The sequence below is a fragment of the Podarcis muralis genome, chromosome 8, assembly GCF_964188315.1.
Source record: "Podarcis muralis chromosome 8, rPodMur119.hap1.1, whole genome shotgun sequence".
Taxonomy (NCBI): Eukaryota; Metazoa; Chordata; class Lepidosauria; order Squamata; family Lacertidae; genus Podarcis; species Podarcis muralis.
Genome location: NC_135662.1, coordinates 31,796,167 through 31,819,405, shown reverse-complemented (window position 1 = coordinate 31,819,405; position 23,239 = coordinate 31,796,167). Strand labels below are relative to the sequence as shown.

At 42.6% G+C, this 23,239-nt stretch overlaps 1 protein-coding gene across 1 annotated transcript in view; it reads left to right on the top strand.

Annotated features, from left to right (window-relative positions):
- Window positions 1-505: 505 nt before the first annotated feature.
- HNF4G (hepatocyte nuclear factor 4 gamma) overlaps window positions 506-23,239 on the top strand; it is a 64,956-nt gene continuing 42,222 nt past the window's right edge. The window contains exon 1 of the mRNA XM_028736668.2: window positions 506-733. The gene's annotated coding sequence lies outside the window, so the exon portion shown is untranslated. The remainder of the gene's footprint in view (window positions 734-23,239) is intronic.

The window sequence follows — 23,239 nt, the reverse complement described above, 5'->3', positions numbered from 1 at the left end:
GTGAACTCCAGGAAACCTTACGCTGAGGAAGCATGCGCGGGATCCTGATCGCTATCAGTTGCACTTCCCTCCCCGCCTTTATTTATGGCAATCCTTCGCATTCAAACCCGGGAGTAGATCCCCTCGAACGAAACGGGGTTCGCTTTCCAAAAAACACACAGGAGATCGGGTTTAGGAGACAAGACGTAAAGCCTGCCTGGCACTCGAAAACCCCTAACCTTTGAATTCCCTGGCTAATTCTCTGGTTGGGAGAATTGCACTCTGCATGCGCTCAGAGGCACGCTCGCCTCCTTTTTTCTTAACGCGCGTTCGGGCGCCGAGCTCTAGCGGTCAAGCCAGAAAGCTGCAGGGGACGGGCAAACCGGGCCCTGTCGTGCGACGAGGAAAGGTAGCCCTGCGGCGGCCGCTTTCAGTTTCCCTCGAGGCTCCTGGTTACTGTTTAACATCCCCACCCACGTTTCAGTTTGTTTAGTAAATCGATCTGATGCCGCTGGGGCTCCGTCTCTCGCCCCGTCGCCATTGCGCCAAAGTGAACAGATTCCCCTCCAAGGCATAGATCTCTGCTCGAAGGAGCCGGGCGAAGCGAAAAAAGCCCAAGGCCCAAGAGGGGAGGAGGAGGAGGAGGAGGGAGACGAGAAAGTGGCGCGCTGGGGGCGGGAGGAGGCGTGGAGATGCTCGGCAACCGCCGCTAAGCTGACCCGCCCGAGGGCCAAGGAGCAACTCGACCCGGCAGGTAAGTTTCATTCGTGCCGCTGGCGCCTCCCGGGAGAGCGAGCGCAGCGCAGCGCCGCCCGCCTCGCACTGCCCTTCCTGGCCGGGACCAGCGCGCAGCCAGATTCCTCCGCGTGCCGAGGGCGAGCGGTGCCAAAGCAGAGGATGTGACAGAGGGAGCGGGAGAGAGCAATGGCTTCTGGAGATCTGGGCTTGTGTGTGTCACGTGCCCGCCTTGCCTGGTGGGCAAACCTGCACGCCCACCACGTGCGACCCCCTGAAAGAGCTTCGTATGGATGGGCTCTTGATTTGGGGAGGGGGCAACTTCGCTTCCTTGCCTCCACAAAGGGTAGCTCTCCAGCTCCTATTCTGCTCTTGTTTTACTTGCCCAGTTAACACTGAAATGAGTTTTAAGCTCACGACAGACTCTTTAAAAAGGAAAAAAAAAAAAAAAAAAAAAGACCTCCTGCAGCATGCAGAGTTTTTCTTTCATCCCACAATGACAAACCACACACACACACCTCCTGCTGGGTGGGCTCTGGGAGCACTCCAAAGAAACAGGCTTCCCCTCCCAGTGGCTCCAGATAGTCAACAAAGAGGCGTGGCTTGAGACATTTCTTCCTTGTTGATCACATGATTACAACACTGGAAGACAAACTCTGAGGACTTCTGGTGGCAATTAGAGATTCCATACAGGTAGGGGGTCCACTATGGATGTGACAGAGTTTGCATCTATAACCGATGCTGGGAGGGGGGGGGGGGCTTCCAATCACAATGGAACAGGAGGACTTCAGGGTCCCAGTTAACCATCAATGCACCATATTTTGGTTTTGTCTCCCACTGACAGCACACAACATTCTGTGGGTACTCAGTCTTCATTGGGCAGGATTGTTTTTTGGGGTGTGTGTGTGGTTCCCCCTCAGTTTAAATAATAATAATAATTTATATGCCGCCCATCTGAGTGAGTTGCCCAGCCCCTCTGAGTGGCTTTCAGCAAATCAAAACGTAGTAATACACCAAACATTAAAAACATTAAAAACATTCTCTCACCAGTGCAAACTTCAGGCTTGCTCTGAGCATGCTGATAACCCAAAATGAGGCCTCTTGACACTCAATTCCTGAGTTCGTTATTAGAGGGAATGCTACCCATAATCTCCCCCGTTTTGAGGTGGAAGGTTTGCAGGACTAGGGATTTCTCCACTTCAGAGCTTACATTGTCTCATGTGGTAATAAGCATGCATGCAAGGCCACATGCCACTGTTGAACACAATATTCCTAGCTAGCCTATTTTGTTTAAACAAGCTCCAATAGCTCTGTGCTGCCACATCTGGTTGGTTAGTTCAAAATCAATAAGTGAAATTCAACCCTCCTCCTCCTCCTCAATGCACCTTTATCACATCTCTATCCTGCCTTTTTCCTCCAAGGAGGTCAAAGTGGCATACGCTCACAATAGGTTCTTCCTTTTATCCTGACAACAACCCCGTGAGGTAGGTTGGGTTCAATGAGCTTCATACCTGAGCAGGGATTGGGAACCTGACTCTATTAACCCCATCACAATTACTGGGCCTTTATGCTTCAGCTATGGTAGCAGTCAGTGTAGTGGTTAGAGTGTCAGACTAGAACCAGACAGGCCAGGATTGAAATCTCCACTCAGCAATGAAGCTCATTGCATGACCCTGGGCCAGACACTCTCAGCCTAGCCTCCCTCACGGAGTTGCTGTGAGGATTAAATGGAGAAACAGAGAATCGTGTTCACCACCTTAAGCTCATTCAAGGAAAGGTAATAATAATAATAATAATAGCAACAAATGGATGGGACTTCTGCACCTTTAACAGCTGTGTTTCAGCAGAGTTTCAGCACAGCTATTAAAGATGCAGAAACCCTGTTCTTCTTTTTCTTTTACCCAGCAACCCTATGCTGCACTCTTTTTCAGCCATGTTATTTCTTGGGTTGCTGGCCCCAACTTTCCCCAACCTTCTAGGATTGGTTTCTAGTTCTTAGCCAGCTCCACAAAGTACTTCTGTCCTTAGGGCTTTGGTTTTAATTCCAGCCAAAACCACAATTTCACCAGGCATGTGGTGCCATGTTGTGAAAGCTGAACCTGCTTTCCAAATCCCCTCTTTGACAAAACTGATTATGATGACCCGGAATCGGCTCACTGGTTGGCACAAAGTTAAATGTCATAAGCAGTACCTAATAAATTACTGTGTGTCCTATGCACAACTGCATAGATGTATGCCCATTCAGTTCAAGGGGCTTATTCCAAGGTAAATGGGAATAGAATTGCGGCCCTAGATGCATTTTACAGCCTAATCTTGTGCACGGTTACTCAGAAATAAGCCATACTGTGTTCAACGGGGGTTTACTGTTAGGGATGTGTGGATAGGATTATAGCCTTAAAGTATGATGTTTGCATTTTATGCAATATACACAAGGAGGAAAGAAAACCATGACAATGAAATATTCTGTTAAAGCCAGATATGGGAAGAGTATTGTGAACATTTTATTGATCATCCCTTTCTCTGTTTCTCTTCCCTTTGTGTGTGTGTGTGTGTGTGTGTAAAGGGAGTTAAGGTGGAAAGCACTTAAAATGCTCTTTTGTAACCTGCTCCATACTTCCCATGATTCCTCTGTCGCTCTGCAGCTTTGAGGAAGGAAAAAAAAACACAGTTAAAAATGCTGTTTTCATTGCCTGGTACTCAATTCCCTGTCCCTTTCTTCCTGTCTCACAGATGCATGGCAGCTCTGCCTGAGGCTCACCTCATACACATTAAAAAAATCAGGTGTAGGACAAGATCCCAATGCAGTTGCCTTGTTCAGAATGTTGTCTTTCATTTTAGTGGCTCATGCAACTGGAGCACACACACACAAAAACTTCTCACTCTTCCTCGTCTTTCTCAACTTTCCTTAAGTTTTATTGAAATAAAATCCTATTTCCCTTTCACTGTTGAGTAAATGCAGAGTAGCTCGCCATTGGGTAAATGTTCTTTGCATTTCTGAGGCCACAGGGAAGAAGTCTGTTGTGGGAGGAAATCCTAGGTGGGGTGTGTGTGTCTAATGTAGAAGTTATCACCTTTGGGAAATCAGTTGTGAAACTCCAGGGCTGTGTACATAACATGCCTTTAAAACACATCACTTCCCTCAAAGACTCCTAGCCAAGGCTTTCTTTTAGTCAGAACGTGCCGGAACTTGGTTTCGGCACCTCTGAGGTGGGCACCATTTGTGGGCGTAGCCAGGATTTTTGTTAGGGGAGGCAGGCCTTTTGTTGGGGGGGAGGCAGAACCTCAGTTAGCTATGTATTTTTATTGATTTTTATATATTTGGGGGGGAGCAGCTGCCCCTCCCCCCCCCACTCCCATGGCGTCATTGCCATTATAAGAGAACAAGAGAGGCGTTCATGGTAAATTCCGGCACTTCTTTTTCTAGAAAAACAGCGCTCCTAGGAACCATAGTTTAAGGGCGCTGAAATTGCAGCTCTGTGAGGGGGCAAACTATGGTTCCCAGGATTTTTGGGGGGAAGCCATGTATTTTAATTGTGTCAGTAGTCATATCGCACCTCAGTTTTTCGAAGTTAGTATTGCCCCAAGGCTCTGCATTAATAAAGTTGTATATTTGGGAATCAGACTTATTGGGTATCGGGTTAACAAGGATGCTCTTTAGGACAAGGTAGGCAAAATGCAGACTGAAGAGGAGTTCAGAAAAGGAGCAAAACAGATGGGAAAATTGTCCCACTAGTTTCCACTTGCTTGGTAGGAATCAGCAGCACTGCGAATAGGGTGGGTAATCCACTGCATGTGTCCCCCCTCCCACAACTCAGAATTTATCTCTAAAATTGTATTGCAGGCCACTGTTCTGGTTTTCTCCTTTGCAGTCCGCCCCCTCTGTTTCTATAGGCGTGGTGTAGTGGATCAAAGTCTTGAATTGGGAAATCCTCAGATTGAATGTTGCCATGAGTTCCCTAGGTAGCCTTAGTCAAGTCACTCACTTAGCCAGGGGCGGAGGAAGGGGGTGTGGTGGGTGCAGACTGCCTCAGGTGTTACCACTGGGGGTGTATGTGACAAAATGCCGGATGGCAATCACCGTGGGGCCTGCAGTACGCCCGAGCGTTGGGAGAGGCGTGGTGGCTGTGGTGTGTGCAGGTTCCACGCTGCCCAAACGGTCCACCCACTGCCTCCCCCCTAGATGTAGGGCGGCTGAGTGGGAGGAGGCAGGCAGACTCCAGAGGCCCTGCGGTGTGCCCTGCCCCTATGGGCAGCTCGCCCCGCCCCTGGGCATGCCACCCCAGGCGCCCGAGAGGCTTCCTCCACCATTGCACTTGGCCTCTTGTCAGCTGCAATATGGGGTGGGGGCAATAACTCTGTTGTAAAGCAGTGGTGATGGAGAACTCCTTCCATCCTGGATCTGCAGAGCCACAGGTTCCCCACCCTTGTTGTAAGGATCAAAATCAGATGAGGCATGTAAAGTGCTTTGAGCACTTGAAAGCACTATACCAGAGTATAAGAAGAATACTGCAGCTTCTGCAGGACAGAAGGAAGCAAAGCATTTGGAAGGCATTCAAAAACTCAACTCTCTTTGCACTTGGTTGCAAGTGAACAGAGTACCTGAAAGTGAATCTGCAAAATGTTGACTCTCTGTTTAGCTTAGAGACATGAAGTATATATAAATATAACAGTGCTTTCTAACAACACTTCTTGCCCTTTATCCTGCGCTTCCAGTATAGTTACATAAAATTACTTGGTTAATTGTTCGTTCCAGAATAGCAGAGAGATACTACTAAATATATGATTGTGCGCAGTACTGAAAATAAGTTATGTCTGGAAATCATATGCAAACCTGCCTCTTCTTTGTATCTTATGCAAACAAAGAAACATGTGTATCTCCATAAGTTAAATGTGGTTTGTACAGAAATAGTATCTTCTTCCGCACAGTTTATCACATTATGGATAACAACTGAACTTACTTTTACTAGCTGATTAAATAGTTTTAAGTCCCACTGAGTCACATGGGGTATAGGTCTGTTAAGAACTCTTAGGATTTCAATTTTAGACTTGCAGGCAGCAAATCACATGATTTATCTAGTCACATAATAGCAAATGAAACAGAGGGATTCAGATGATGCAAGCCTTGCTTCAAGATTCCCTGAGTCACTGATCTTTTAACTTTAATTGTAGTATTAATGGTAATTTTATAGGAACATATACAATTGTATAAATGTGAAGATTAATTTCTTTTTGACGCCTTGTTTAACTGAACCAATCAGATGTACATAACCCCTTTCTTGCATCCCAACTTAAGTTGAAAAGCAGGTTAAGAGATTCCCTATTACAGTGACGCTAAGCATGAAATGTAAGCAGGGTTGCAGATCCTGTATCTGTTATACGGAACCAGTTCTTGTTGCTGCCTGATTTATTGTTTTTGATAGCTGCATTGTTCCAGTGCTTATGCAGAGCCCGATTGAAGGTAAGGAATGCTATTTTTTGGCAATAGATACAACTTATCACAAAGCTGAATTTTATAAGGTCTTTTATGAAGCGGCATTCTCCTAGTAAATTATCTTGGTAGCATAGCGTGCAGCAACTTCCAGCAACGGAACACACATTGCACCCACTTTTATTTGCATTGCATCTTATTGAAGCTAAGGCTGAAACGTGATGCAAGCTTAGAGGGAGTAAGTTCCACTGAAGTTTGTAAGATTTAATTCTGGGCAAACAGACATCGGGTTGGACTGTGAATGCTTTATCATGGTAAATTAGCACAGATGTAATGGTGTAACTGAAATAATTGGCAAGGGGCTGAATCAAAAACAAAAATTGTGCTAAGTTTTGGATCACTTTAGAGACATCTTAAAATGTAATTCAGCAACTCTGATTGAATCAGGTTTTTCACTTTGCATTTTCATATATATTCATTCATATATATATATATATATATATATATATGCAGGTTTTGGTGTCCTCGGGTATCTTCCCGTGTAAAAGATGGGGAAGATACCCCATCTTTTACACGGGAAGATACCCGAGGACACCAAAACCTGCATTCCTGTACCCGTGAAAATCTACGAAAGCATATATATATATATATATATATATATATATATATATATATATATTAAATTCAGGTTGGAATAACACGTATAATGTCAAAGCTGAAATCTATCAAACTGAAAGAGCTGGGCTACATTTTCAAACCTTTTCCAATTGTCAATTTAAGTTAATTGAAAGCGAAAGGTCTTGGTTTCAGGATTGGGCCATTTAAACACAGGCGTGCTGCTTTCATTTCATAGAAGGGCAATCTCCCTCCACACACGTATTTTTAAAAGGTTCATTCATAATTCTCCCTTCACACTTCTATTGGAAATGACAGAATTCATTATTTTTGAGCTTCGAACTATTTTCCTCCAACTTGGGTGATGAATTGTATGAGATTTACTTCACAACATGACATGGCAGCCCTTGAGATTTTAAAATACTATGGGCTAGCTGCCTGCCCTTTGTAACTCCTCGGGAGAAAGAGTGGAGGGAACTTTAGACCAGACTCCATGTCTCACTACTCTGTAAGTAACAGGAACGGATTGCTATGTAGTGCTTGCAACAGTTTTGCGGGCCTGAGGATCACTGGAGCTCTAATAGGAAACAAATAGCCTTTGAGAGACAAAGAAGCAGGCTCCCTTTTCCTGCTTTATCTCCAAGCACATAAACCAATTGGTTATCTTTGTTCCTCTTCCATATATTCTAAGCATATTCAATAACAGTAAAGCCTTGTTTATGATACGGCACCAGTTAAGAAATTATATGTATGCCTTTTATAGTGATCACATTTTCAGGCATTGTAATAAGTGTATGTCTTACTTTTAAAAAATGTGCATATTGCTTATTGTGCTAGTGTTAGTTTCACCGGTAAAGCTGAATGTGCCAGAATACAACAGGTGAAGTTTATCATCCAGGTTTGGTTCTATCCGCACTGTGGCATAAGCAACCCTCATTGGGCAAAATCCAGAGAAAGTTATGCACTGAAATCCTATTAATCCTTGTGAAATTTAGGATTCTGTCTCTGCATTTTATTTACTATTGGATTTTTATCTCCCTTTTCAACTCTCAGGGCCTCAGAGTGGCTTTACAAACTTTAAAATACAATTTTATTTCTCACTCCTTCTCCTCTTCATTCTTAAGGTTATGGTGATAGAATCAACATTATTGTAAGCACTTGTGCATTAAAGAGCGCATGTGAATTTTTCACTGGTCGTTGGTGGTCATTGGGATTGGTAGGGCAGAAGGCAGAGAGACCAGTAGTAGTGGAGCCAAAGCCATTAACAGTGAGGGCTTCTGCAGCTTCTGTATTTGGAATGGGGTGGGGTGAGGACATTGTGCACCCTTCACAACTAGCAGAGCATCTTAGGAATGGACGAATCTGTCAGTGTTGGCTTCTTTCAGTTTTTTATTTCCCCAGTTTCCAGATCTCCCCATTTCTGCATCAGTTTTTGATTTATTTGTTTTAAAATATTCTTTTGAAAATCCATTCTGGATTTTTGTGCACATTTCTGTATGTAATTTTGCCTAACAGCATATTCTTGTGATATTCCCTTAATGCATTTTGTATGTTATATTCACTAAAATATACATACAGATAGGTAGCCGTGTTGGTCTGCCATAGTCAAAACAAAAAAAATTCCTTCCAGTAGCACCTTAAAGACCAACTAAGTTAGTTCTTGGTATGAGCTTTCGTGTGTGTATCTGAAGAAGTGTGCATGCACATGAAAGCTCATACCAAGAACTAACTTAGTTGGTCTTTAAGGTGCTACTGGAAGGAATTTTTTTTGTTTTAAAATATACATGTTTGCACAATTTCCTCCTTTTTACTTGCATTCCTCTTCACATTATTTGGTTGGACAACTGCATCACAAGTTTTAGAGAAGTATGCATTTCAAAGGATAGCTAGCTGCGTTTAAGTTCATATATTGTTTCAGGTAGTGCAAATTAGGTTTGCTTGCATTAAAATGCAAACCAAGCACTCCCCATTCCTAAAGCACATGCTTATTTTGTCTCACTCATTGGATCATCACCTTGTGGTGTGAGGGAAGGTCTCACCTGAACAAGAAGATTGAATACATGGAGTAGTCTTTGCTATCAAAAGCGATCTTGTGAAGCTCTTGTCAGAAGTCCCTACCGGCATTAATGAGCGACTTTCAACCCTTTGAATAAAACTCACCAAAAACCAGCAGACTACTATTTTAAGTGCTTGTGCACTAACACTGGATGCCATTGAAGACATTAAAGAATTTTTTATTCTCAGCTGGATGCCATCCTATCAGAGATGCCTAAGGAGGATAACATTATCCTCCTGGGGGATTTTAATGCAAGAGTTGGGTGAGATTTCAATCTGTGGAACTACAGTGGTACCTCGCAAGACGAATGCCTCGTAAGACGGAAAACTTGCAAGACGAAAGGGTTTTTTGTTTTTTTGAGCTGCTTCGCAAGATGATTTTCCCTATGGGCTTGCTTCGCAAGACGGAAACGTCTTGCAAGTTTGTTTCCTTTTTCTTAACACCGTTAATACAGTTGCGACTTGACTTCGAGGAGCAACTCATAGCACACGGTGTGGTAGCCTTTTTTTAGGTTTTTGAAGACTTTGGTGATTTCTGAAGCTTTTCCAAAACTTTCTTGACACCGTGCTTCGCAAGACGAAAAAAATCGCAAGACGACAAAACTCGCGGAACGAATTACCGTAATTTCATCTTGCGAGGCACCACTGTATTGGGAAAGAAGGAATTGGCAACAGCAACCAGAATAGAATCTTACTTTTGACTATTTGTGCAGTGCACAACCTTGTTATTACCAACACACTCTTTCGACAAAAAGATAAATTTAAAACATCATGGGGTTCACCTCTGTTGAACCACTGACACCTCTTAGACTATGTAATTGTTTGAGTTGAAGATCGCTGTGATGTGCTCCTTACCAGAGCTATGACAAGTGCTGACGACTGCTGGACAGATCACCAATCAATACGTTCCACGGTGGCTATCAAGATTATACCTCAACGCAGGCTTCAAGGAAGGAAACCAAGGCTCAAAATGAACACTCAAGCGCAGGGGTCAGCAAACTTTTTCAGCAGGGGGGCGGTCCACTGTCCCTCAGACCTTGTGGTCTATATTTTGAAAAATAATAATGCACGAATTCCTATGCCCCACAAATAACGCAGAGATGCGTTTTAAATAAAAGCACACATTCTACTCATGTAAAAACAAGCTGATTCCTGGACCATCTGTGGGCTAGATTTAGAAGGCGATTGGGCCAGATCCGGCCCCTGGGCCTTAGTTTGCCTACCCATGCTCAAGCCCTTCAAGATCCCATTAAGCGGGATTGCTTCCAAATGACTCTTAAGGACCATCTGCTTTCAGAGTTCCCTGATAACACTGAGGAACACTGGACCAAGCTAAAAACATCCATTATGGCAAGCCTGCAAACAAACTATTGGATACCAAACCAAGAAACACCAGGACTGGTTTTATGAGAATGATAGTTAGATTGAATGCATTATTGACAAGAAAAGGAAGGCCTTTCAGATCTGGCAAAGAAATAGAAACTTCACCACTAAGAAAGAAACATACGCCAATGCTAAGGCTGAGGATCAAAGAAGAACCATAGAACCTGGTGAATAAAAGCTCAAGGGATCCTGCACTTAACCGACACTCTCCCAATTGAAGTGCAGAGTGTTTGAGGACCGGGGCATTTGCAGGGAAACAAAAATGCTTGTTTACAAAGCTATTGTACTACCAACCTTAATGTACGCTTGTGAAATGTGGACCACTTATAAACGCCATCTCCAACTCCTTGAAAGCTTCCATCAATTGTGTCTCTGAAAAATTCTACATATCACTTGGGAAGACAGGCAAACTAATGCCAATGTACTGAAAGATGTAAAGATCAGCGCTGAGGCAATGATTTTTCAACATCAGTGTCATTGGACTCGTCATCTTTGGTTGCCTGATTATCGTCATCCAAAGCAACTCCCCTATTCCAAACTTAAAAATGGAAAGCGTAATGCTGGTGGTCTACATGATATTTAAAGACTTTCTTAAGGCAACTCTTAAAAAATGTAGGATAAACACCAACAATTGGGAAACAGGGACTTGTGAGAGCTCCAATTGGAGAACAGTCTTTACCAAAGGTGTCATGGACTTTGCTGATGCTTGAACTTAGGACAAAAGGGAGAAACATACTAAGAGAAAGGTGCATTTGGCAAACCCTCACCTTAATCAACTCCTGCCCAGAAACCTATGTCCCCATATGTGGATCCAGAATTGGCCTCCACAGACACTTATGGACTCACTGTTAAGACCGTGTTCATGGAAGACAATCTAACTTGGCTACGACTGATCGCCAAAGAAGAAGCTTATTTTGTACCTGATCAATGTCCCCATGATTACCATTAGTCTGTAAAATGTAGAAAGAAAAGCCATTGTATGTTCTCTTACTGCTGTGCTGCAGGAAGTTGGTTGTAAAGAGGATCTATGGGGAAGTTGCCTTTTAAGGACAGAATATAGAATAAAGTCCCAAGGAAAGCCAAAATATTGGGCTGTAGCCAATACTAGTCCTACTCAAAGGAGACCTATTGAAATTAATAAACATGACTAGCTTATCTCTTCAGTTCTACTCTGAATATGACTTAGTTGGATAAAACCCTTCTTTAAAAAAAGAGTGTAAAGTGGAGATATAATTTCCCTTCAGGTTCAGATGCATTTCTTTTGTCCTGTTGCCACCACCTGTTGTCAAACAGGTTTTGCAGGGTTTTGAAACACTGCAGCAAAATATGTTTTTCAGAGTGGTCATAGGATAAGGCTACATACTATGGATACTGAAATTTCTGTGATACTTTTCTCCAGAGCACTGAAGGTGGTATCTATTGTCCATCCTAATGTGGGCCATCCTAATTTTTTTTTATTTTAAGTCTGGAAATTACTAGTTGACACTGTCCATTGCCTGCCCATTTATTTCTAGCAGGGCTTCCTTGTTTGCGAATTTTTATTCTTAATGAAGCGGAGAGCCAGTTGAAATGCTGCACAGTATTTTGTATTAAATCACACTGAAGACAGAGGCCTTGCATCTTAATCTGATTGCCAAATCTGCCAGTTCTTGTTCTCTTTGATGCTTTGAGGCAGGTAAAATGGTTAAAAGCAAATTTTGAAAGGTGGGTGCTTTGTATCTTTTAGAAACTTGGCTGAGAGGTCCACAAATGGATCCCAACTTCTTGCAAAACTCAGTGTTGAATGTTTATGTTACGTTGTTCCATTGTTCTGTGCTGTTAAGCAGTTAGGAATCTGTCTAATCTTCTCTGGGCTCCAGTCCATCGGTAACTGGAATCAAAGAAGTGAAACTGACTAGTCTTTGTGACTGGGAATCTAAAATACACACACACACACACACACACGGGGGCGAGGGGGAGGGAGAGACTAATAGGCCTGAAAAGTGAAACCAACTAGACTACTCCATTGTCTAAATATCTATTCCCACACAGTCATACCTTGGTTCTGGAATGCCTTGTGACTCAAACTTTTTGGCTCTCGAATGCCACAAACCCGGAAGTGAGTGTTCCGGTTTGCGAACGTTTTTTGGAAGCCGAATGTCCGATGTGGCTTCTGAGGCTTCCGATTGAGTGTAGGAAGCTCCTGCAGCCAATCAGAAGCTGTACCTTGGTTTTCAAACATTTTCGAAAGTTAAACGGACTTCCGGAATGGATTCCATTCAAGAATCAATGTATTATGCTTTGGACAACAAACATGTAGTTGGAAAGTGTCTAAATAGTCACCTTCTGGCTACCAGTGTGGTGTAGTGGTTAAGAGCGGTAGTCTCGTAATCTGGGGAACTGGGTTCGCATCTCTGCTCCTCCACATGCAGCTGCTGGGTGACCTTGGGCTAGTCATACTTCTTTGAAGCCCCACTCACCTCACAGAGTGTTTGTTGTGGAGGAGGAAGGGAAAGGAGAATGTTAGCCGCTTTGAGACTCCTTCGGGTAGTGATAAAGTGGGATATCAAATTCAAACTCTTCTTCTTTTACAAACATTATGATATTCTTATTTAATTCAGTTTATTTACCGTACACACCTCTTTTCCACAGCAAGCTGTGCTCAAGCAACAGTAAACTGTGGCCTTACAACAGATACCCATTTATTATCAGAATACAGAACATTTTGCTGGGCATGGGAGAGAAACCAGTTAACAAATAATAAAAAACAAACAGAATAGGTTCAGCATTACAAAGAAATAACCTAGGTTTCACTTTCATTTTGCTCTGTACTTGTGTATAAACAAACGAGCATTACATGAGTAAATACAGTTCAGAGGAAGAAGAGACTTCTTGCCGGGCTAGGTGAGTCACAGCTGACTCTCTCCTTCCTCCTCCAGAGGGGGCTCACAGATCTCCAGAGGTTCTAGCTGCATTCTTGAGTGGAAGACTGGATAGAAGCATAAACTTTGGGATGGAGCTTCCCAGTGGTTCTAGCTGGATGAGAAGAGTGCACAGGTCCTGCTCTGGGAGCATCCCATAAGCAATCTGGTTGGCCACTGTGAGGACAAGGATGCTGGACAGTGAAGGCACCTTCTTGATCGCAATAGGCAGGGAGTTCCAAAGTGTAGGTGCCACCACACTAGATGATCAATTCCTTATAAATGTGGCCTTATACTACCCCAGAGGACAAGTCTGGATCTAATGGACTTAAGGTACAAGAAGGAAGGCTTGGGTGCAATATTAGGCAAAATGTTTTGATGGTAAGAATGAAGGACCACACATATCTGCTATTTGGGTCCCTGAAGCACAGATTCACACAAAGCGGCAAAACGCTCTTGCAAGTTATTAACAGGAATTTTATTTGAAGTGCATATGCAGAACAAAGGCACAGGGCGATCAGTACGCAACCTGTACACAGTAGTCAGGGTGCGCCCCTTTATATAGATTTGCAAAATAGAATACCACCTGATCTCTTGTAAGTCACCTGATTTCTTGTAAGTCACCTGATTTCTGGGAAATTGAAACTTATAATAAGTTCCTATATTACCATATAAGGTCTTGGTCTTCTCTCCCTCCTTCCTGCAACCTCCCTCATCCTGGTGTGACAATAAATCCTTGTTCTTTATCTCTATCTGCCCAGGCTAGACATTCTGAGGGGCCCATTTGCAATGTAACATTTAAGCATGTCCTTCAATAATAGAACAATTATATTGTAATATGCTCCTTCAAGAACACTTTGACAATAGAACCAAATACCCGCCAGCGCGGCTGAGGACTCTCCCTCCCTGGTGGTCTCTAAGCAGAAGCTGGGCAGCTATCTGTTAGCGATGTTCTCGCTCGTTTGATTTCCTGCTTCAAATAGGGGGTGGACTACATGATCTACGAGCCACCCTCAATCTCTAGGTGCTTTTGTGCTTCTAAGCTGTTGCTGCATCACTGCTGAAGCCGTCAAGGAAGAGGTTGGTGTCACAAATCCAAATTCAGCGCAAAATGATTCACTCGGATGCAGGAAGCAGTTTGTATTATAACGCTATCTGGTAGTTTCCAGCTCATTTCTAATTCTTCAACACTGACTTGTTAAAACAAGCCTCTTGTCTTTACACTCTCTGAAAGGAGTTGCATAACATCAATTTCCTACAGGAAGTTGTCCTTTCATCCATGACTACCCCTGCAGCATTATCTTAGTGTTTTCTGATGCAGCCAATGAATGTTTGTGTGTGTGTGTGTGTGTGTGTGTGTGTGTGTGTTATTTGAAGAATTTTGGATTATCCATAGCCGGATGGAAATCTGATGTGTGAGATGGGATTGTCAGTAGCCTATCTCCCCATGCTGACGAGAAGCATTTAATTCTGTTATTGGGATATGACATTCTAGATCACTGTTGAAAATCGATAAGCTGCTAAAGGGCAGCCTTACAGCTTGACCTAAATCCATTTAGAGCCACTTTATATACCTCATTAGTAATGTAATTTAAGGGTAAAATGCCTTACCCACATACTGTTATACAGTGTCATTAGTATGTTTATTTTTATTTTTCCCGTCACACAGCATCTTGATAACTGCGTATGTGCCTGGTGGTCTCTCGACGCACACATTTACAGAATAAATAGATCAGAGGTTTTCACATTGTGGTCCAGAAAGCTTTTCCGGGTGGTTTGCAAACAACTGATGGATGACTTGATGGTATATCGTCTTCCTTATTTACCGAGGCTAAATTGTATTAGCAGAAACTAAAAACCCATTTAAATATTTCTCCCCTCATATTATCCATGTGAGTAATTGCTGTAATTTCAAAATGATCTTATGCACTTTTGGGAGGGAGGAGTGAGCTCGTGCAGGAATGCCTGTCTAGCAAATAATTCATGGTACAGGCTAGTACAATGCAGAGAAACCTTTACAAACTCGGAACATTTGAAATGTCTTGACATCAAATGTAAAACAAAGTTTCTAATGAGTTTACTGAGAATTCTGCTAAGAATAATCATCCTATCAAGTATGAACAATTGGTAATGATCACTGTGTGTGTGTGTGTGTGTGTTCCTACAAGCAATTATTTTTATTCAACTTCTAATAGATAATGCTTGTTTGTTTCGGTTTTCATTAGTAAAACTATCCCAAGCCTCCCTCAGTTATTCATTTATGCAGCGATGGATTCTGTAAAGGCAGGAAATTGGCACAAAACAATTTCTCAGACAACCACAACACTTTCTTTACCCTAAACTCAGACAGTAGTGCTTTAAAGGTGATCAAAGGACATTCCTTTGTATAGTAAGTCTGGTGTGCCATTTGTAAATAGCTTCAGGAAACCTTTAGAAGGGAAAAGAAACAAAGGCAACGTTTTTTCCATGGAGAAAGGAACTGGTGCTGTGTTCACCCAATCTGTAGCGAAAGGACATAGTGGGACTCTGGGGTTATGCGAGAGACTACAGGCTAAGGTGGTGCAATGACTTTTCCTTTTACAGTAAGGATTCTGAAGTCTCATCACAGGCCGAACCATGTGAGATTTGGACCCTGTGCTGCCTGTTCTTTTTTATGGCTCCTTATAGAGCTAAAAAGGGAGGGAAGAGAGTGTTATGCTAGAGGTGGCAATGGGAGCTGCTGCTGTGAATAGATGAGGAAGGAAGATTCCAGTTGGGACTGCACTGGGGGCAAAGGGGTAGAGCCCACTTCTCCCATTTCCTGGCAGTTGATTATTTTATTAGAATATCAACTATGCAAGAGCAAAGCATCTGACAAATGTCACATGTAGTTTGACCCTAATGAGGACATCTTTACTGGACCTGCAGACATCAAGGGGGAAGCTATAGATAAGACTTGGGAGAGGCTGGGATATTATTATTATTTATAAATAAATAAATCTTTTTATTGAAACAAGACTTGAATGGGACTGGGAGATTTCTTTCTATTATTCATTTCATTTATTTAGAAAAATAAATTCTAGACTGCTTATTATTGAAAGAATCTATAAGCAACACGTGTCAAAAGACAATGAAATTGCCAGTATAAAATTTATAATATGAATAAAAACAGCATCAAGCTGTACAAAAGGTATAGGGCCCAGCATTACAGTGCTGGGAAAGCTCAAACACCAAGGTATCCCTTCAGGAGATGTCTAACATACACATAACTGATGACACTTTCCCTAAGAGAGAATATTTGTGTGTGTGTGTGTGTAGATAGATGATAGATAGATAGATAAAACATGTTTGGGTATTTAGTAGAAAGTTACTGTGTTTAGCTGTGTGCTGAGTTAAGAACCAACACACACATAAGCACACACGTAAGCATACACACACACACACACATACACACACACACACACAGGCTTTCTTGGAAGATCTTATTTTGTTTAATCCTTTTGTTGTTAACTCTGCAGCAGCAGAAGTAGCCGCCTCTTCAAGCTCAGGTCTGTTGATGAATAAAAAAGAATTTGCCGAACCTGTGAGAATGGGACTCATAGGATTGGTTGTGGTCCACTTTCTCTCTCCCCCCTTTGCTTTCTCTCCCCCCTCCCTGTTTCTTTTCATTTTGTTTGAGATTGAATTTGAGAAAGAGCTTTGTTCCAGACAGTTGCTTATGGCAGTGGGTTGAGATGAGATTTCGTTGAATCATAGAACTAATACACAAACAGAAAATATGTGAAAATTGAAATGACAAGGTAGAGTAGCTTGTTTGTTGAGGTAGATAAAATAACTAGGTTTGCAGGGAAATGAGAGGAGGTATGTGTGCTTGTGTGTAAGAGAGATAGATATCCGAACTGGATTTAACCTGAGCCCGGGTTTGTTCTTCGTATGCTTATATTCTAGAAACCCTTGCTAAAATGAAAGAAACCTCTTCCCCCCTCTCATTCTGATTATGCTTACAGATAACGTTACTATTACTTTGCAATTGTGTTTGCAAACAATCAGAAATAGATGGCTAAAGTATTGACATATATCATCTCTATCTGCATTTTTTAATCACTCTGTATCATTTCTCTATAACGTTATTCTCCAAACAGCAAACAGGCACAAGGGATTATTTTGCCTCAGACAGGCAAGGGTGTTGCTAATTTCCCACTCCTCGATTGGCTACTTCTCTCTTCCTGGTTATTTTCCCCCTTGTTTTTCTGTGACATTAGCTCTCTGAGAGGCTGCTCGAAGACAGGGTGGAAACTGGTGCAGAACCCAGCAGCCATGGTACTGGTAGGTCCCACTGGCTGGACACACATTACACCTGCTGGTTCATTACAGCGCCTATTTTAAGATACCGGTACTTCTGTCAACCTATAAAGCCCTAAATGGTTTGGTATCCCTGTTGGTGCTTGCTAGGGCTTATGGGAGTTGTAGTCCCAAGCATCTGGAGGGCATCATGTTAACAAAAGCTAGGCAAACATACTATATTAAGCTTCCCAAAGAGGTGGCGTGTTGATGTGTCGTTTATATACGATCCAGCTTTTCTTCCAAGGAACTCAATATACAGTATTGGAGGGTCCTTCCCCCTTCCCCATTATAGCTTCACAACAGCCCTGCAAAGGCCTGAGAGACAGTGTGACTGGTGCAGGGTCATCTGGTGGCTTGTATAACTGAGCACGGTTGACTTTATGTGTGAGAATGGTTGTGACTGTGTCATCTTGGTGTCACAGCAGCCATCCAAATCATCTCCGTTCCCTTGAACAGAAGCACATACTACAGTGGTACCTCGGGTTAAGTACTTAATTCGTTCTGGAGGTCTGTTCTTAACCTGAAACTGTTCTTAACCTGAAGCACCACTTTAGCTAATGGGGCTTCCTGCTGCTGCTGCGCCGCCGGAGCACGATTTCTGTTCTCATCCCGAAGCAAAGTTCTTAACCTGAAGCACTATTTCTGGGTTAGCGGAGTCTGTAACCTGAAGCGTATGTAACCTGAACCGTCTGTAACCCGAGGTACCACTGTATATGGTGGATCTGCATGGCTGCAGACTAAGGCCACCCAAAAAGACCTCAAGGGTTGCATGTGGCCCTCGGGATAGGCATTGGACCACTCTGGTTCAGTGTAACCAGGTACATTTGACACATTGTGTGTTGGTGCACAGCTGTGTACAAAATATTTGTGTAGCTGCAATATTTCTCCATTTTGAGTCATTCATTTTACCATATGAAACAACCAGGGGCGTCTTGCCCATAGAGGCAAGTGGCGCGGGGTGCCAGGGTGCCAAGTTCTGGAGGGCACCAGGGAAGAGGCTGGGCGCGGTGACTCCTGACATCAGTTCACTGCCCTTGCCCGCCTAGCACCGTGCCCAGAGCCTCTGCCTCTTCCTTGCTGGAGAAGCCGCCCTCTAGCCGCTGCCCGCCCCCTCCAGCCCTGCAAAGCTGCCAGCAGTGCCGTAAAAAGGTCGGCAACTCTGGGAAAGGGGGGGGGGATATTTGCACCACGGCGTGGGATATACTTAAGATGGCCCTGGAAACAACATTCTTTTAAGAAAGGTTTAGCTGCTTTCCCTTATCAGTCTGTGGGGCTTTCCAATGTCAGGACACTTAGGTAGGTGGAGACTTCTCAGAACAGAGAGCTTATCAGTGTTTGCTTAGGATCTATTCCCCCCCCCCCCCTTTTGCCATAAAAAGAGCTATATTGCCTATAGGTGCCATAAACCTTAAGATCAAACTTTTCTCAAGCAAGTTTGAATACAGATCCTCTGCGAAAACAACAGGAGTCAGGACATTTCTTCAGCAGAGCACTTCCAGTCTCCCAGCTCCTCTGGTGGCAGTAGTTATCATTACCATGCTAATTGTAGCAGTTTCGCTACAACAGTGAGATACTTTCTGTGCTGCTTATTAGGAGAAAAATAGCTTGCACAGATAGATTTGATAGCGCTATCTATTGCAAACATAACAAAATTCAGATAGTCATATAAGCAATAGACTAATAAAAGTATATCATATTAATAACTATAAAGTAAAATGAAACACTATTCATAATAAAATTTAGCAATAAAAATATAAGAACATAATCCAGATAACTAAAAGAATCCATAATAATAATAATCTCCAAATCTAAATATTGACCCCAGTAAAATGTATGTGTATTGTTTCTTTCTGTGAGCTGTAAAACTTAATTGATCTGGTTTTTTAAAAAGCTTTAGATTGAATGAACTTTTATTCTAAACCTGCAGACTTCTAAAAATAAATAAAAACAAACCCAAATATGTTATTTTTATATGGATACTAAAAAACTGGAAGTGGCAATTGCCATTTTAGAACAGGCATTTGATCTGTGCTTTCGTAGAATAAGGAGTGCCTCTTTTCATCCTATGGGTAAAGGCTATTTCTTGCATATCTGCACCAACCCTGCATGCTGCGCTCTTGCCTTATTCAAATGATCTTCATATTGTGTGGGAGACACAGCAGAACTGCTCCATCCCACAGCACAAAGGTGACACACCAGATCACATGGGAAGGGCTCATGTCAGAAACATGACAAAATGGTTTTAAAGTGCCCAGGAGTGGCTTGATCATCAGTCGCCTCAGGTGGTAGAAGCTGGAGAGCAACAGAACGTGTGTGCCATAAGGCCTGCCCCAGCCAACAAGCTAGCTCCCCGACCACAGGTGTGGTGGAAGACATTGCCTTGTCCCCAGTGCTGAAGTAACATTCAGTTGCCAGTCCGATCAGTTTTCTGCATGTGCAGTGGGCAGTGGGGAGACTCATCTTATATAGGTGGCAAAATTCCCTGAGCGAAACTGGACAAGTACGTGAAATTCTAATGATTCTACATTAGAGAAGAGCTCTCTAGAACTTCTGGGCTGAGGTGGGTGTGGGAAAACTGGCTGTGTGATGCTCTCCTTAGCCACAGGCATTGCCTGGTACGAAGGTCTGTCATTAAGAAGTACGGCTAAATAAACAGGTTGGGATAGGATTACTTTAGTGCCCTTCCCTTCACTTTGTGCCATTTTATTGTCCTACTAATGGTTATTAGATTAGGTGTACTGTATAAGAGCTCACGAAATATATGCGGTGGAAGAAGTATGCAAGAAAGTAAATGTTTCCCACAGAGAGTCTAGCTTCTCTGTATTTGATGGAGAGACTAATTTACCTTGCATAGATAAGTGATGGTATTGGAGGTGGGTTTGAAACCCGGTCCATTCCATGCTTTTATTATGCTCAGTGCTGTGCAGCCATTATTTTTAATGTAAACTTATAGAGGCCCCCTTGGGAGAAAGGCTGTTATTACAGCCAGTGTTTTTGTTTTTAAGATTTACCCATTTTTGATCCGTGTGCTGTGAAAGTGCTTGGTATTGAATTGTATATTATTTTAATTTTTAAATACAGTCCTTCTTGCCACTGTGGATATTTCCAAAATAAATCTGGGAGATTGGATTAGGAACAGTACTCCCAAGGAGAAAGAACAATGATGGCCTACAGTAATTTTTGTTTTCTATCTTGCATTTGCTTCAGGCGATGATAATAATAATAATAAAAATAATAAAAAAGAGGAAGCTGTGGATGCATAGTCAAGTTCTTTTTTGGGGAGGGAGGGGGTATACAACCTACCTAAAGTTAGGCCATTAAATTAGATTTTATTAAGAGACAGTGTAGCCTACATTAGGATGTCTGAGATCCATACAAAATGACCTGATTTGCATCGCGCTGGCTAATTTGCAGATCTGAACATCTCTAAAAATTGGATTTTGCACTTCTCCAAATGTGGGAGTGCAATTCTTGGCTTAAAAAAAGTATCAAAGTGCATTTAAAGTGCATGGTTTTTCAAATAAAATAATTTAGAAACATTTTGACAAAACGCATTGTGAAATGCATATTTTAAATAAATGATTTTTTTTAATGTGGATTTTCTTTTCTTTTTCAAACAAAAATAAGCCATAGATGTGGGAATAGAATGAAACAGACTGAGTGAATGCATATGAAAGTAATATGGAACAGAAGCAACCTGGTTTGTCCAGTCCTAGTCTAGATAACATTCAACAATTTCACTGGTGGACTCATAGAGTGAGATCCATGTAGGTTATACAGTGGTACCTCTGGTTACGTACTTAATTCGTTCCAGAGGTCCGTTCTTAACCTGAAACTGTTCTTAACCTGAAGCACCACTTTAGCTAATGGGGCCTCCCGCTGCCACTGCACTCTGATGTACAAGGATGCTGCGTTCATGATCAGAGGACAACAGGCCAGCCCACTCCCTGCAATGTTGTGGTGCTTCTTCCCTATACAGGGCTGCAGTTGATGTGCGCCATATAATTACAGGCAAGTATTTATGGCTATTCTTAAATCAGATGCTATGCTTTGGAATGGGAAAAGGGCAGAGGCAATGAGAGAGATTCATCGTCACTTCTAAAGTCGTTGGGATTAGAAGCAGGCATTTCTAGCTTGAGAACAGCATGGGAAACCCTGACTCACAGCATCTGGAACACAGAGTATTCATTTCAACAATTCCTGTAGCCTCGTAGGTTCATGACCTATACAGAGATCTTTAGACCTCTGGCTATGTTTGCCCAGTTTGGCTGGGGCACCACAGGGCAGATGGATGTAGCTCTGGAAGCAGAGCGCGTGTCGCCGTCTCCGAGATCTGAGATGGTTGGATCAAATACCTGCTGTCTCTGATTACAATCCTTTGAAAAAACAGTCACCCCACCCGCCACTCTCATCTGTGGTATGTCAGCATACCACAGATCAGAAGAGGCCTTTTGTCTCTTTCCCCCTTTCAAAGCTTTACAGGTTATATTTTAGGACATAACCCCAACCCCCACTTTTCTCCCTAGTAGAAGGAAATCAGGAGACACAAACAACGTTTTTGCCCTTTAGATTTTGTGTGCACCTGATTGTATAGCCCAGAATTAGTGCTAAGCAAATGGTAGGCCCACAAACTTGGGTATAGTGGGGCTGTGCTCAGCTTGGTGGTTCAAAAATTGTGCAGGGATGCGACAGAACGAGATACCACAATATTTTAGCTATGATTTGTCACATGGCAACAAATCTCAAGAAGGCTGAAAAAAACCAAGGATGGAGAAAGCTAATAAGAACATAAGAGCCTGCTGGATCAGGCCAATCATCCCTCTAGTCCAGTATCCTGTTCTCATTGGCCAACCAGACGCCTGTGGGAAACCAGCAAGCTCTTCTCTCTGGCGATCACTCATAGCTGAGTAAGATTGTCTTCCATAAACATGGTTTTAACAATGAGTCTGTAAATGACTGTGGAGGCCAATCCTGGATCCACATGTCCTTCCACAGTGGGGACATTGGTTTCCAGGTGGGAGATGACCACGGTGTGTATTTGCCAAGCGTGCCTTCCTCTTAGCACGTTTCTCCCTTGCGTCCTGAGTTTGAGTGTCTTCAAAGCCCATAACATCTTTGGTAAAGGCTGTTCTCCAACTGGAGCCAGTTGTTTCCCAGTTGCCAGTGTTTATACTACATTTTTTTAGATTTGCCTTGAGATAGTCTTTAAACCTCTTTTGTTGACCACCAGCATTATGCTTTCCATTTTTAAGTTTGGAATAGAGTAGTTGCTTTGGAAGATGATCATCAGGCATTGGTTTCTAACTATTGTGTGCTTGAATCAACTGAGTGAGAAGCGCCATACTTAGTTGCTCTTTTGTGTATTGGAGCAGGGCGGAAGTGGTACAGGACAATTCAAGGCAAATCTATAATGTAGTTCATGCTTAGAATTCATTTTGATTTCCCCCCTCTCATTTCTAAAGCATTTAAATTGAGCAGCTCTTTAAACTTTTTTTTGGCAACTTTTTTCACTGAATATTCTAATATGGGATAAATTTCTTAACGGGTGTAGCTTTCTTTTGATTACAAAGCAAGTACAAACTGGTTCTTTGAACTGAGGCCATGTGAAAAAAGAACTAAGGTATTAGAGACACCCTCCTCTCCATAAATTGTTAAAGGAATTGCCACCAAGGGGTAGTTTCACAACAAACTACAAATACATTTTCAAAGAACGTCTTTTCATATTTAATGTACAAAGAGTTCACGTTTTCCTAGAAATGTCTGGCGGATTTTCTTTGAACTTAAGAAGTTGCTAACTTCTTCTGAATCTTGAGTTGCACCT